Raw genomic sequence first — 13,534 nt, 5'->3', positions numbered from 1 at the left:
CATGGCAATCATAAACAACATGATAGAGTGACAGTAAAATGGAAGGATGTTCTTACTGGACAATGGAATGGCCTGGACCCGGTGCTTTACTGGAGCTGTGGCTTGGTTTGTGTGTTTCCACAGGATAAAATGTCACCTATCTGGGTTCCTGAATGGCTGACTCGGCCAGTGACAATGCTACCAACAAGTAATTTGGATCAACAAAATGAAGACGCCAAAGACACTCCTGACGATCATGCTGTTAACAATCTTTCACCCCTTAGCCACGCTTTCTTTCGCCCGGGTGAAAGTGGTTCTACATTTCAAGAATACATAAAAAACTTAACAGGAGATGCTTTTTTACTTTCAGGATGGGTACCTTGAAGACATAATGCTACAGGGACTACTTTCAAAACCCCTGGAATCTTTCCTCCTTGTAATCCTAAACACAGTACACCTCCTATATGGACAGGTTGTCAACATGCAGGACCAGTGACTCCTGTGCAAAATGGATTTTTTTCACTCCCAATTTCACTTCTTTCACTGTTAATGGTAACTTCACTAATAATGATGTTCAATTAGGCATGAAACATGTGAACCCCTTTAATAATTGGATGCTTTTCACTGCAGCTTCAGAATATACTAACTTACAATCTTTTTCTAGTCTCTTAGGAGGGGAATTTTGGCTATGTACTTGGAACTCCTCTACATGGACAAACAGGTCTAGGTTCACTGGTGCTGCCTCACAATCTATGTGTACCAGAAATATTACCATTCCACCTACCCCAGTTTGTGTGTTCTCCCTTTTTATGTTTTTTTTAGCTAATAAACCAAATTCAACTTCTTCTCTTCTCAATTGCACCTCAAGCAATTGCTCTCTCTCTCAATGCTGAAATGCTTCTGCATTTGACCTGGTGGTCTTAATGCATATTCCTACCTTCATAACTGTTCCAGTCTCTGCTACAGATACAGAACTGCCAGTTCTACTATCGAGAGACAAGAGAGATTTTGGCATTACAGTGGCTGTTGTCACTGCATTAGTGGTTTCTGCAACAGCAGCACTAGCAACTGCCATACCTATAGCAACAGCAGTTTATCAGTTGGCCGAAAATGCAGCTACAGCCTTACAGACTCAAGAAGCTCTAAACAACCATTTAAAGGCAGGCATAATCGTTGTAAATCAAAGAGTGAACTAACTACAAGAACAAGTGGATATCTTGCAATAACTTTCAGGACTGGGATGTGTTTATCCTTTAAGAGCAGTGTATGTCACCCCTATTGGTTATAATAACCTTAGCTCTGTGACTATGTTATCTAAAAATCTCTCTGTCTACCTTACTGGCAATTGGTCATCTACGTTTGATAATTTAACCAGTCAGCTATGAGCTGAAATACTCAGAGTCAATGCCACCAGGGTTCAAGTTACATCGGTTTCCACGATGTTCTCTTTGTTATCTAAATCCCTGGAGTTGACAAAACAGTGGGATGGAACAGTAGCTGTTCTGATTATTATCTGCTTAGGGATAGACTTTGTTATATGGAGCTAAATCAGAGCTCGCCAATATGCCCTATGTCATCAACGGGCTATAGTACAGACTTTGACAGCCATTGAGACAGGCACATCTCCCCAAGTATGGCTAAGCATGCTGGACCAGTAGTCAAAGATGGGTAAGATCCATAGAAATGCATACCAACCTAATACAGGGTTCTGAGGCCTGGAGGTCAGAATTCCAATGACAGGTAAGGATGTAATTTGCCATGGACAACCTAAGACAGGCATGGTCCCAAGTCATCTTTTCTTTATTTAAAGAATAAGGGGGAGATGCCAGGGGCGGACTCAGCACCCCAGAGCCGCACCATGGCCTGATCTCTAAGATGGCACCTGGCAGCTTGCCAGACATAGCTGCACTCATAAACAAGTTTTAGGAAGTAACTCTGGTTGGCTATTGTACAAGAGGTGATCCTGGTATCTGCCTGGAGACTGTTCCTTGATGGGCTGACTTTCCTGGTAGTATACTCTCTATTAGACTGATGTTCTTGATATAAGTCTGAGTCTTGTGGAAAAAACTCCTTTTGGTTCCTGTGATCGAGAAGAGTGTACGCGTTGTAATAGTCCCCGCGGGCGGTGGGCGATCATAGGGGCCATGCCTGATGTTCTAAAAGTCCCCTACAACTTTTCTTAAATCAAACACTATTTTAAAATTAAAAATTACTTTAAAAAAAGAAATGTAATTATTTGATTCATGATTTGACCTAGAGCTACAGTCTAGTGAAATTTTCTTAGAGGAAGAACAGTAACTATACCACTTATTTCTATTACTATGCGTTTACCTGATTACTCTGAAATTAACTTGATCTAATAAAACATATTCTAGCTGAGCAGGAGAATTTGATAAAGTAAAGAGGAACAGCAATGAGGAACTCTAGGCAGCATGAGGAATGAAGAAGACATATACCCCACATTGCTTTTTATGTTGATCTTACTCCTTTGAAGTACTGGCCACCACCTCTCCTCATCGTAGTTATTTTCAGACTCATTTACTACCCTTCATTCTGTAAATATTTTAGCTTTGTGCCTTTCTCTGTAAACATAACTACTCCTGCAGTTGACATTAGTACCTAGGTTATAACATTCATCAATCCAACATATTAGTTAGGATTAGGTTTGGCTATATATAATACAAAATTCCCATAAAATGATGTAAACAAAACTGAAGCTTATTTCCCTCTCATATAAAAAAGTCCAGAGGTATACAGGCCTGATATATAACAGCTCCATAGTTCTTTTTTCTGCCATATTATTCTCAGCTACCTCACAGTTAAAGGTGACTGCTGGATTTCAGCCATTCAATGAACAGTCACAGAGAAGGGAGGAGAAATGTAAGGACATATTCTTTCTTTTAAGGAGATTTAACAGAAGTTCCATATAGAATTTCCACTTAGATCTCACTGGTAGAATGTAATCACATATCTAGCTACCAGGGAAGCTAAGAAATGTGTCTTTATACAGAAAGGAAACATACCAAGGTTATTGAAAAGGAAGAGGGAATGAATATTAAATTGGACCTTTAACACTCTCTGTCATTTCATTTTTCAGTTCTGTAACCTTATTCCAATGATTTTATGATCCATCTCACCTTACCTACCTACACCTATTGTCATATAAAAGACAGTGCTAATAAATGTAACATCACTGAAATCTCAATGTCAAACATCCTATTCTCCAAACCATCTCTTACCTTCTAAGCTCATCCTCTCTGGTACTTGCTGCCATCAGCCAGTTCTTTGACACCACTGGGTCCTCCATCAATCTGCTCTTCATTTCCCAGACCAACAGGTTTAAAATCCATCACCCAGCATTATAATCCCACCCTGCTATGCACTCTCAAATCCTTTGTTGCCCTTCTCCATATCTGCTTGAATAAACTTTACCTTTGCATATTCCTGCACCCAAAAAGCTAAAGACAAAAATACCACTATGGTGAAATGACTTGTCTTAAATTTATAACCACCAAACATACCTAGACCTTCAGTACAATCTGCCATTAACATTTAGGTTTTCCAGTCAATTATTTATCCTACTATTCTAGTTGATTATTTCACACCTCCTACCTGTTCAAACTTCAAATACTTGTCTCCTCTCCTCAGTGAGCTAATTAACTTGCTTCTGATTTTCTTCATCTAAGAGAACAGAAGCAAGGCTCACGATATAGCTCAGTTGGCAGAGTGCTTGCCTCACATGCACATAAGCCCTGGGTTCAATACCCAGGCAGTCCCTGGGGAAAGAAAAAGGAATTGGAGGTGAGAGGGGAAAAAGTAAGAATAACCAAAAGGAGGTACTCAGGCAGTCAAGAATGTGGAGGGGTGAGCAAGCAGTTGTGGTAAAATTGCACCTCTTCCCTTAAACTGTTTATGATCAAGAGCAAGAAGATGAGTTCACAAAGAAACAGAGCAAATAATGGGGGGGTTCATTGTATATTAAGTAGATTTTTCAACTTCATAATACATGAACACACTTTACAAAAAACAGTGCCACTCACCAGAAACCATGGCCTGCATGACTTGGAGTTCTCCAGCTTTGGCTGCCTTTCCCATCACTATGCCTATGTGGCATATCTTGTTAGAATTGTAGTGAGGAGTATTCCTGTACTCTTCACTCAGCAAATGTTTACTGAAAGCTTACTCTCTACAGAGTGTGTGCAGAATATGAAAAGGGATCAAATCTGGATCTATGCTGTTATCAGCTGTCAAAGCAGTGATTCTCACACTTTAAAATACACTTGTTAAAATGCATATTCTACACAAAACTCTACACCAAGAATACAAATAACCCAATCAATAAATGGGCAAAGGAAATGAACAGACACTTCACAGAAGATCTACAAGCAATCAACAGATATATGAAAACATGTTCAACATCTCTAGTAATAAGAGAAATGCAAATCAAAACTACCTAAGATTCTAAGATTCCATTAGAATGGTGATTATCAAGAATACAAACAAAAATAGATGTTGGCGAGGATGTGGGGAAAAAGGTACACTTATACGTTGCTGGTGGGGCTGCGAATTAGTGCAGCCACTCTGGAAAGCAGTGTGGAGATTCCTTAGAAAACTTGGAATGGAACCACCATTTGACCCAACTATCCCACTCCTTGGCCTACACCCAAAGGACTTAAAATCAGCATACTACAGAGATACAGCCACATCAATGTTCATAGCTGCTCAATTCACAATGGCCAGATTGTGGAACCAACCTAGATGCCCCCCAATTGATGAATGGATAAAGAAACTGTGATATATATATATATATATATATATATATATATATATATATATATATACAATGGACTATTTCTCAGCCATAAAATATAATAAAATTATGGCACTTGTAGGCAAATGGATGAAGTTGGAGAATATCATGCTAAGTGAGATGAGTCAATCTTAAAAAAACCAAAGGATGAATGATCTTGCTGATAAGCGGATGATGATACATAATGGGGGGTGGGATGGGGGCAAGAATGGAGGAAGGAGGGACTGTATAGAGGGAAAAGAGGGTGGGAGGGGTGGGGGAGAAGGAAAAAAATAACAGAATGAATTAAACATCATTACCCTTTGTAAATGAATGATTATACAAATGGTATGCCTCTACTTCATGTGCAGAGAAACAAGATGTATCCCATTTGTTTACAATTTCAAAAAAGCAGATTCTGGTTCTGTACATGAGGATGGACCTCAGATCCTGCTTAGATTGTAACAAGCTCACAGGTGATACATGTATCCCAGGTGATACATGAATGCTGCTGGTCTCTATATATTGCAAATATTGAATTTTCTCATAGGGAATGATAAGTTCCATTATCATAAAATCTTGGTCTCCTCCCAAACCTAGAATTGTCTGTGACATTTTTATACATTTTGTGTGCCTTCTAATATTACTTTTTTGCTCTTTTAGGAATTCTGTAGTTTAGGTTCTTTTCCTCTTTGGCATAGCTGTGAGCACCCACCACTTGTTAACTAGAGTACTTGTGACTAGACTTGGAGATCAAAAAAGGGCATCATTTAGTTGACTGTTCAGTTTTTGTCCTATATTTTGTAGTTATAGTGACTGTGCTTTCAGACCAGCTGTGCTTTCAGGCCAACTTCTCAAGTGGGAGAGCCAGTGATTCCCAGATAGCTCCACTCCACAGTAGCCCTTCAAAATTTTTCCTTAGCCTACAAGCAACAATTGATTGCTTCCCTGAAAACCTTGATTTCAATTGAAGGAGTTACAAGAAGTGGTCAATTGTGTTCCACCCTAACAGAAAAGGCAAATGGAGCTGACAGCAATGTGATCACCATTCTAATGTTTCTAGTAACTTAGAAGTGTCAGCATAAATACATTTAATTCTTTCTGGTAGGCTGTTCAGGGGTGAAATAGAAAAATAGAGGGATTGAGGCAATTGGGGGATATGTTTGAGGCTTTTTTAGAGAGATTAGTTTTATTTGCCACAGAAGTAGTACATGGAATTTGGATGCTATGGTTTATTTTTTTGGATCCTAATTGATAACATTATCATAGAGGGAGAAATAAGAGTGGGTGAAAGGGGCATTTCATGGGGCTTTTTCTCCATTCCTTTCTTTCCTCTCCCACTTCAGAACTTCTTCCTCATCATGTGGTATGTCTACCCAGTTATCTGTATTTACTTCTTTAAAGCTTTCCCAAGGTGATCAACCTCACTGTATTTTTACCCCTTTCCTACATCAATGGCTCAGGATTTAAGTACATTGTATTTGTCAAACCATGACTGAAGTCGTTGGTGTCCTGAATTAAAGCCAAATTGTTCTGTGTGAATTGGGGTCTATTCTGAATCATTCTTTCCCTCACTCCAATCTTGCCATTTGGAAAACAAGAAAATGATTCATATAATTCTTATGGTCCCACCCAAATCTAAGGGTTTTTTACGACCCTTGTCTTCTCTCTGTATTTTACTAAAGCCTCTTCAAACTATAATGTTAATTGTTGTTTTGCCTCTTTTATGAGTGGTTCTGCTCTTTTACTTAAAGTAATCAACCTTTTTTCAAGTCAGTTACATTCAATCCTACCACAGAAATGTCATATCATATGGTCTTTGCTCCAAATGTTGGAGCATTAGTAGTTTGTGGCTTTCAGATTCTAAATGAAAAATCCTAAGTTGTAAAATAATTGATAGAACAGTGGCAGTGGGGCCTCCATTGGATGCCAACCTTTTTCAGCAGACTAATAGGAGTTAATCCTAAATGACTCTTACCTAATCATCTGTGGCAAATGGATGTTACTCACATTCCTGAATTTGGTAACCTTAAATATGTACATGTATCTGTAGACACATATTCAGGTATCATCTTTGTGTCACTACACAGTGGAGAAAAAGTCAAAGATGTCATTTCCCACTGTCTCCAGGCTTTCACAGACTTTCTAAACAACTTAAAATGGACAATGGCCCTGCTTATACTTCAACCTCTTTAAAGCAATTTCTCACTAAATTTGAAATAACTCTAACCACAGGTATACCTTATAACCTACAAGGACAAGGTATTCTTGGATGTGCACAACTCACCCTCAATAGGCAGGCGATTATAATGTGCTTCTGAGTACCTCTTAAGAGAGAGAAAAAAATGAAAATAAAAGATGGCTGTATTTTTAAAAATTATAATCGCCTGCCTATGAATTAAACTGGCAGTAGAAAGTAGAGTTTTTTTTCTTTTCTTTTTTTTTAAGGGCAATCTTGAGGTTCTGAAAGGGTAAGTAATATATGCAAACTCAAAAGTTATTCTATGATTTATGCAGCACTTGAGCATAAGCCATTTGACCATTTTTGGTTGAAGATGAGTTCTTTTTCTATGGTTTGTAAAAATCTGATTTATTCTAATTTTAGGGCTTATTTCCTTAGCTGAAGCCTAGTATCTCTCTCTATTCTAAGAAAGATAATGATCTTTTTAAGAATTCTTGGGTCACAATTTATTCTATGGATAACCTACTCCTTCTTACAGATCCCTGGAGACAAAGAATTTGTATCATGGCAGCAGAATTTGTATGACTCCATAAATCCCACCCAGCAGGCCCAGCCTACTGTTATCCACTGGTCTGAAGGAGGCAAAAAGGTCTTCATTTCTAGGTCTTTCACTGACTGGAGCACCAAGAATCTACTGATTAAGAGGTGAAGATAAGTGTCTTCATTGAGGCTGAGGGGCCCAGGAATAGAGTCTGACCTGTTATCCGTTCTAATATAAGTGAACAGGCTAGACTTCCCATCTCCACACTCTAGATGTTTTCTTTGGAATATGTCCTATTCTGGGACCACTTAGTATCTATGGCATTATTTTTTAAACTCATTATGAGTCAGATGCATTACCACTTAGAATATCATTACCTCAAGAGAATTTATAACAGCTTTGTGGGTATATTCTTTAGGATGGTGTTACACAGGTCTTTTCTATGCTTGAAGGAAGCCTGTAACTGGCAGAATCTGTTGCTGTGACTTCTGCACTAAAGCAAAATGCATTGTAAAATTTGAGGTGGTGGTGTTATGTGGTACTTGCAGAGCAATGAAGAATTAACTGATTATTAGAATGACACAGATAACCAGATAGTTCATTTTCCAGTAATGGCTCACCAAAATGTGGAAAGTACCTTAAGGACTCCTATATTCCAAATCTTGTGACAGATCTGTTCTGCTAGAGCAAAATAGTTATACCAAGATGAACCATTTTGGGAGATCATTGACTATTTTTTTCTAGACATTGGTTTAAGAAACAAGGTTGTTGGAAGAGTTGGAAACATATGTCCAAGATGATATACATGAAGAGATTGGATGTATACATTATTTTTTACACAAGGGACACAGTGGCTTAGGAATATGGGAAGTCATTGGGATAATACTATAATTACCACTTGGTTTTCTATATTCTGTCCTCTTAAAGGAACTTGACTGACCTTCTGTTTTCTTCTACAGCCATAGTGAATTCATTGCCATCTTGAATCTCCCTGCTGGTAGAGAACCAATACCAGGTTTTTGTAGTTGGACAGTGGGTTCATGATCCATCAGAGGTAAGACTTTGATCTCCAAAGGTCACCATGACTTAGCAGCCTCATTTTAACTATCATTGGTCTCTGAATTGATGGTAGCAGTTCCCTTACCCTAAAGGATTCTCTCAAAAAAAGATGGAGATGCTGAGTGTGATCATTTGTAACCTTTAATAGATTCAGAGAGGAGGATGGGTGGAAGAAAGGGATTTGAAAAGGGAATTCAAGAATTTTTTTCTGCTTATTGTTTCAGTCTGTGGTTACTAGTCAGGTTGGCATGATTACCAATTTGACCCATGTCAAGAAATCTGACTTTGAGGTGTTTGATGCTTTAAAACTTGATTCATGGAAAACTCTGAGACACCTTGTCAAGGTAATTTTATAATATTTGCTCTCTTTTGCCTTGTCTTTCTTGTAACACAGAAGTGGTTTTTAAACTTCCTTCTTGAAAGTAATCTTTTAATTTTGTTTTCTACTTCCATTTCTTCTCAGGAATCTTCTGAATCATTTATATATGTGCATGTATTTCTTATATAAACATTTAGATTCTATTCTTTATCCAAAAAAGTCTCAGTCTAGTGACTTTAACTTTTTAACCAAGTATTTACAGTAAGACATTTATTTTGCATTGCAGCCCAATACACACATACACAGATATACAAAAGTGTAATATGTGGTATAATGTTTGCCCTTATTCCCTGTGATGTATTCTTTTCTGTGTTTTAAAAATATTTATTTATTTATTTATTTAGGTACTGAATAAATAATTGAGCTCAGAGACCCTCTACCAACTGAGCCATAACCACAACCCCTTTTATTTTGAAACAGGGTCTCATTAAATTGCTGTGACTGGCCTTGAACTTGAGCTCCTCCTGCCTCAGCCTTTGGGTCACTGTGACTACAGGCATGTGACACAGCACAAGGCTGCTATTGTATTTTTAACAGCCCAATAGTGTACTATAGTCTATTGTTTAAAAACTCTTTCTAGTAATATTTCAAGTTTTCCATTGACCTTTGGTGGTATCACCCAGCAGAGACTAGATGTGCCTGGTTTGTCTTACTAAGCTGCCTCAGCTTAATCTGCCAGTTTGATAAATCGGTTGGCAGTTCTGTAGTTTTATGAGACCCTACAAGTATAGTAGTCATTGGGGAAAATTAGCTTAAAAAACAACAACCACACACACAATATCAGGCAATTCTTTTGCATATAATCAAAATTTTGTAAATTTTTGATTTAAAAAATTCTCTGGTATTGGAAAAGTTCTCTACATACTTTTTTTTCTTGCAGTGCTAAGGATTGAATTCAGGGCCTTGTGCTTGCAAGGCCACACTATCAGCTAAGCTGTATCCCTAGCTCCTTTTATTTCCTAATATATTACTTTTCCAAGACCCTCATCTCTACTTAATTTACTATGTCAGTAATGCAAATATTCTCCAAACCACATTCATAATTACTGTTTTGCTACTTTGCAGTAAGAACTATGCCTGTCTAAGGAACTGTGCACTGTATTTATGCTGAGTATTCTTCTCACTTTTAATTCAAATCCCGCCTCTGCTACTAAGTAGTTTTACCACTGTGGACAAACCCTCAATTCTTTTGGTTCTGTATTCCATAACAGTAAAATCGGAGGTTGGACTCAGTGTTTCTCAGCAATCAAAAGTCCTGAAGTGGAACATATTAATAATCACAGGGCGTAAGGGTGACATGCTGTTTCTAAAACTGCATAGTATAATAATTATTTAGGAAATTTTGGATAATAATATTTTCATTATATAACCTCTCAAATTTAAGCTAGACATTCTTTTTGATTGGTGGGCAGAGATTTAAAAGGGTTTAAAAATACCAAATTAAATTATGAGGCCACTGGTAACTAAATTTTTGCATTATATGATTCTGGCAAAGCAACCAATGAATAATAGTCAATCATAACTATACAGAGAGAAGACTAGCATACTTTTGATATTTCTTACTCCCCTCTTTCACCTAATTTACCAACCCATTCAGGTAAGCCTTAGAATGCAATTTTATTATGTTTTAATTTCCACTAAGTTTAGTGTAGCCAGTTACTTAACCAATTTGTATTTTTTTTGGATGTTGATGATGATGAAAAGGAAATTAAAAAAAAAAAACTATTCTGTGTACTTCCCAGCAGTGTTTTGTGGATTACATGACATAATAACTGGTTGTGCTTTAGAAAGTTTTTAAGATATTGTATACTATCACTGTATTTATTAATTTTGCTTTTGCTTCATATATGTTTAACTGAAATCAGTTCTTTAAATTAACTATTATAATCTTCCACTGGAGGCTATAAAACATTATTTTTAATCTTTAAACAAAATCAGTTTTCTCTATTATTAAATTTTTCTTTCTATGATGCATTATTTTTTCCATTTTTGAAGTATACTTTACATACCATAAAATTTATCTTTTAAATTTTATGGTTTCTTAAGTTTTAGTATATTCAGAGTTGTGTTACATTACCACTAGTTCCAGAGCATTTTTATCATCCCCAGAAGAAACCCTGTACCCATTTGCAGCCACTTTCCATTTCTTCCTCCCTCATACTCCTATCAACCACAAGTCTACTTTCTGTTTTTATGGATTTTTCTACTCTTGGTATTTTTTGTGAGACTCTTTCACTTAGCTTAATGTTTCAGGGTTCATCCAAATTAAAACATGTATCTACTTATGACACAATAATATTCTCATGGTATGGATATACCATTTTGTTTATTTGTTATTGACAGACATTTGTATTGTTTCTTTTTTGAGTACCATAAACATTAACATACAAGTTTTCATGTGGACACATATACCTTGGTTATATACCTGGGAATGTAATTTTTGAGTCTCATGGTAACTTTCTGTTTAACTCTTTGAAGAAATACCAAACTGTTTTCCCATGTGGCTATGCTATTGTAGATTCCCACTGGCAATGGGACTACTGTAGTTTGAAAGTTCCAACTTCTCCATCTTTGCCAGTATTCATTAGATTGTCATTTTAATTATAGCCATTCTAGTGAGTATGAAATGGCATCTTACTGTGGTTTGAATTTGCATTTCCCTAATGGCTATTACATAGCTCTTGTTCTTATTGCTGCAGTCATTTTAGTATCAGAAATCTTAGAATTTGTAACCTTGTTATGTGTTGCTTGGGTGTGGGAAAAATTAAATCTAATTTGTTCACATTGTTTCAAAGTTTGCAAGGCCTCTTCACATCCATTATCTTTTTAGTTTCCTCAATAATATTGGAAATAGGTCAAGGATTCTTTTCATTTTTATGGATGAGGAAACTGTGGTAAAGGCATTTTTCAAGGTTGTAAAGTTGATAAATAGGGTAGCTCTTTCCTTACCTCAAGACTATGACCCCTCTCCTCTTCATGGAATCTTGTTGCAAGTTAGGAAATTTTTTTCTTGCACTACTTCACACTTGTAGACCCAATGGGTTAAAAGTTATGATCCATGACTTATATATTTAACATTAGTGGCCATGTATTTTTCTATGCTTTGTCCTAATTTTTGTACTTTTGTTCATATTTGTGGAAATATCTTTTAGATCTTTCCAGCTTACCCCCTGGGCCTTATGGTCAAGAAATGTATGTACTTTGATCTGAAGAGTGAATCATATCCCCACCCACCCTTCTTCCTCACCTACTCAAATTTATTCTTAACAAGGACACTAATATTTCTGTAAGTATCCTAGAATATTTCTGGAGGATCTGGGGAACTGTAGGATTAATTTGGACAAAATTCAGTAATCCTAGAGGTTGGGATTACTATAAAGGTATATTGAGATTATAAATCATATACATAGGAATAGCACTACAGACTACTTTTATCAAGTCCAGTTTGTTAGCTTATTCAGAAACTAAAATCAAAGCTTATAGTTGTCTCTGTTTTTGAAAAAATCAGGACCACAGTGTATTCTAGAACTAATTTCTGAGATTTCTATTCCAACATGAGGTAAGGAATACTTATCATTTGGGGATATACAAAAGAGTTACCATTTTTGTTTGCATATAATTGACTTCTGTATTTATTCTCATTGACTCTCACTAAGATTACTTTTACCACTTAGTGCTAATCTTCCATAGTTGTCATATGTAAGATTTTTTTAGCTGTGTTAAGATTAGCAGATCTTGATGCTTAGGGTTTCTGCCATGAACTGAGAATTTTCCAAATTTTCTGTAATAAGAATATATTATTGATACATACTGGAGCAGATACACTATTGAAAGGAAATAAAGATAAGGTGTTCTTAACAGTCCCAGAAAGCACTAAGAAACATTAAGCTGCTGGATTGTCCATACAATTAATGTATTCTTCAAAAATTTTTTTGTGTCTCTTAGTGTGATCCACCTTACTTCCTGAGCCCACCCATGTTATGCTGAACCATCTCTATGCATTATCTATTAAAGCAACTGGTGTCCTTGGTTCTTCACATCTCAGCTATATGAAAGGTTATGGGTAACATGTTGTGCAGTGGTTACTTGCTCAGCTACTTCATTTTACCTGAAGGTGACAGTAATGGTTAAGAACTTACTTTTTAGTCAGCAGGTCATTTGTTTTTAATTTCATTCACTGTGTCTGTGTTCTGGCTAACTTACTTGTACAGTGATTGAACAGTCTACTTTATTTCCCAGTTTCTTTTTGGATGACTAGAACCTTTATACCACCTACTTATTTGAGTTCATAGCAGTAAGACATCATTTGCTGAAAGTCAGGTTTAGCTTCTAGTTCAAAGAATACTTGAATGTGATAGTAAGACTTCTTTCTCCCATCTTAAATGTGGAATTCTGCTACTTTTAGGTGCCACTATTATATATACCCAAATGATTGCTTCTATCCTGTACAGTAGGTAAAGGAGAAATGTGACCATACTTACCATGTTCTCTCTAGCTCTAGAGTCCTCCTTGCTTTCTCTGCTATTTTAGATTCTGGGATGAAAATTTCTGTTCTGTTCTATCTTGTCATGTCTGCATTTAGGCTCTTAGAATAAAGCTAAATAG

The 13,534-nt window shown here is 36.6% G+C and overlaps 1 pseudogene; it reads left to right on the top strand.

Annotated features, from left to right (window-relative positions):
* Nucleotides 1-902: 902 nt before the first annotated feature.
* On the top strand, nt 903-12,992 carry LOC124975700 (5'-AMP-activated protein kinase subunit beta-2-like; annotated as a pseudogene).
* The last annotated feature ends 542 nt before the right edge of the window (nt 12,993-13,534 follow it).

The sequence above is a fragment of the Sciurus carolinensis genome, unplaced genomic scaffold (genome assembly GCF_902686445.1).
Source record: "Sciurus carolinensis unplaced genomic scaffold, mSciCar1.2, whole genome shotgun sequence".
In the NCBI taxonomy this organism is placed as follows: domain Eukaryota; kingdom Metazoa; phylum Chordata; class Mammalia; order Rodentia; family Sciuridae; genus Sciurus; species Sciurus carolinensis.
Note: the sequence above shows the minus strand (reverse complement) of the source record. Positions and strands in the feature narration are given on the sequence as shown.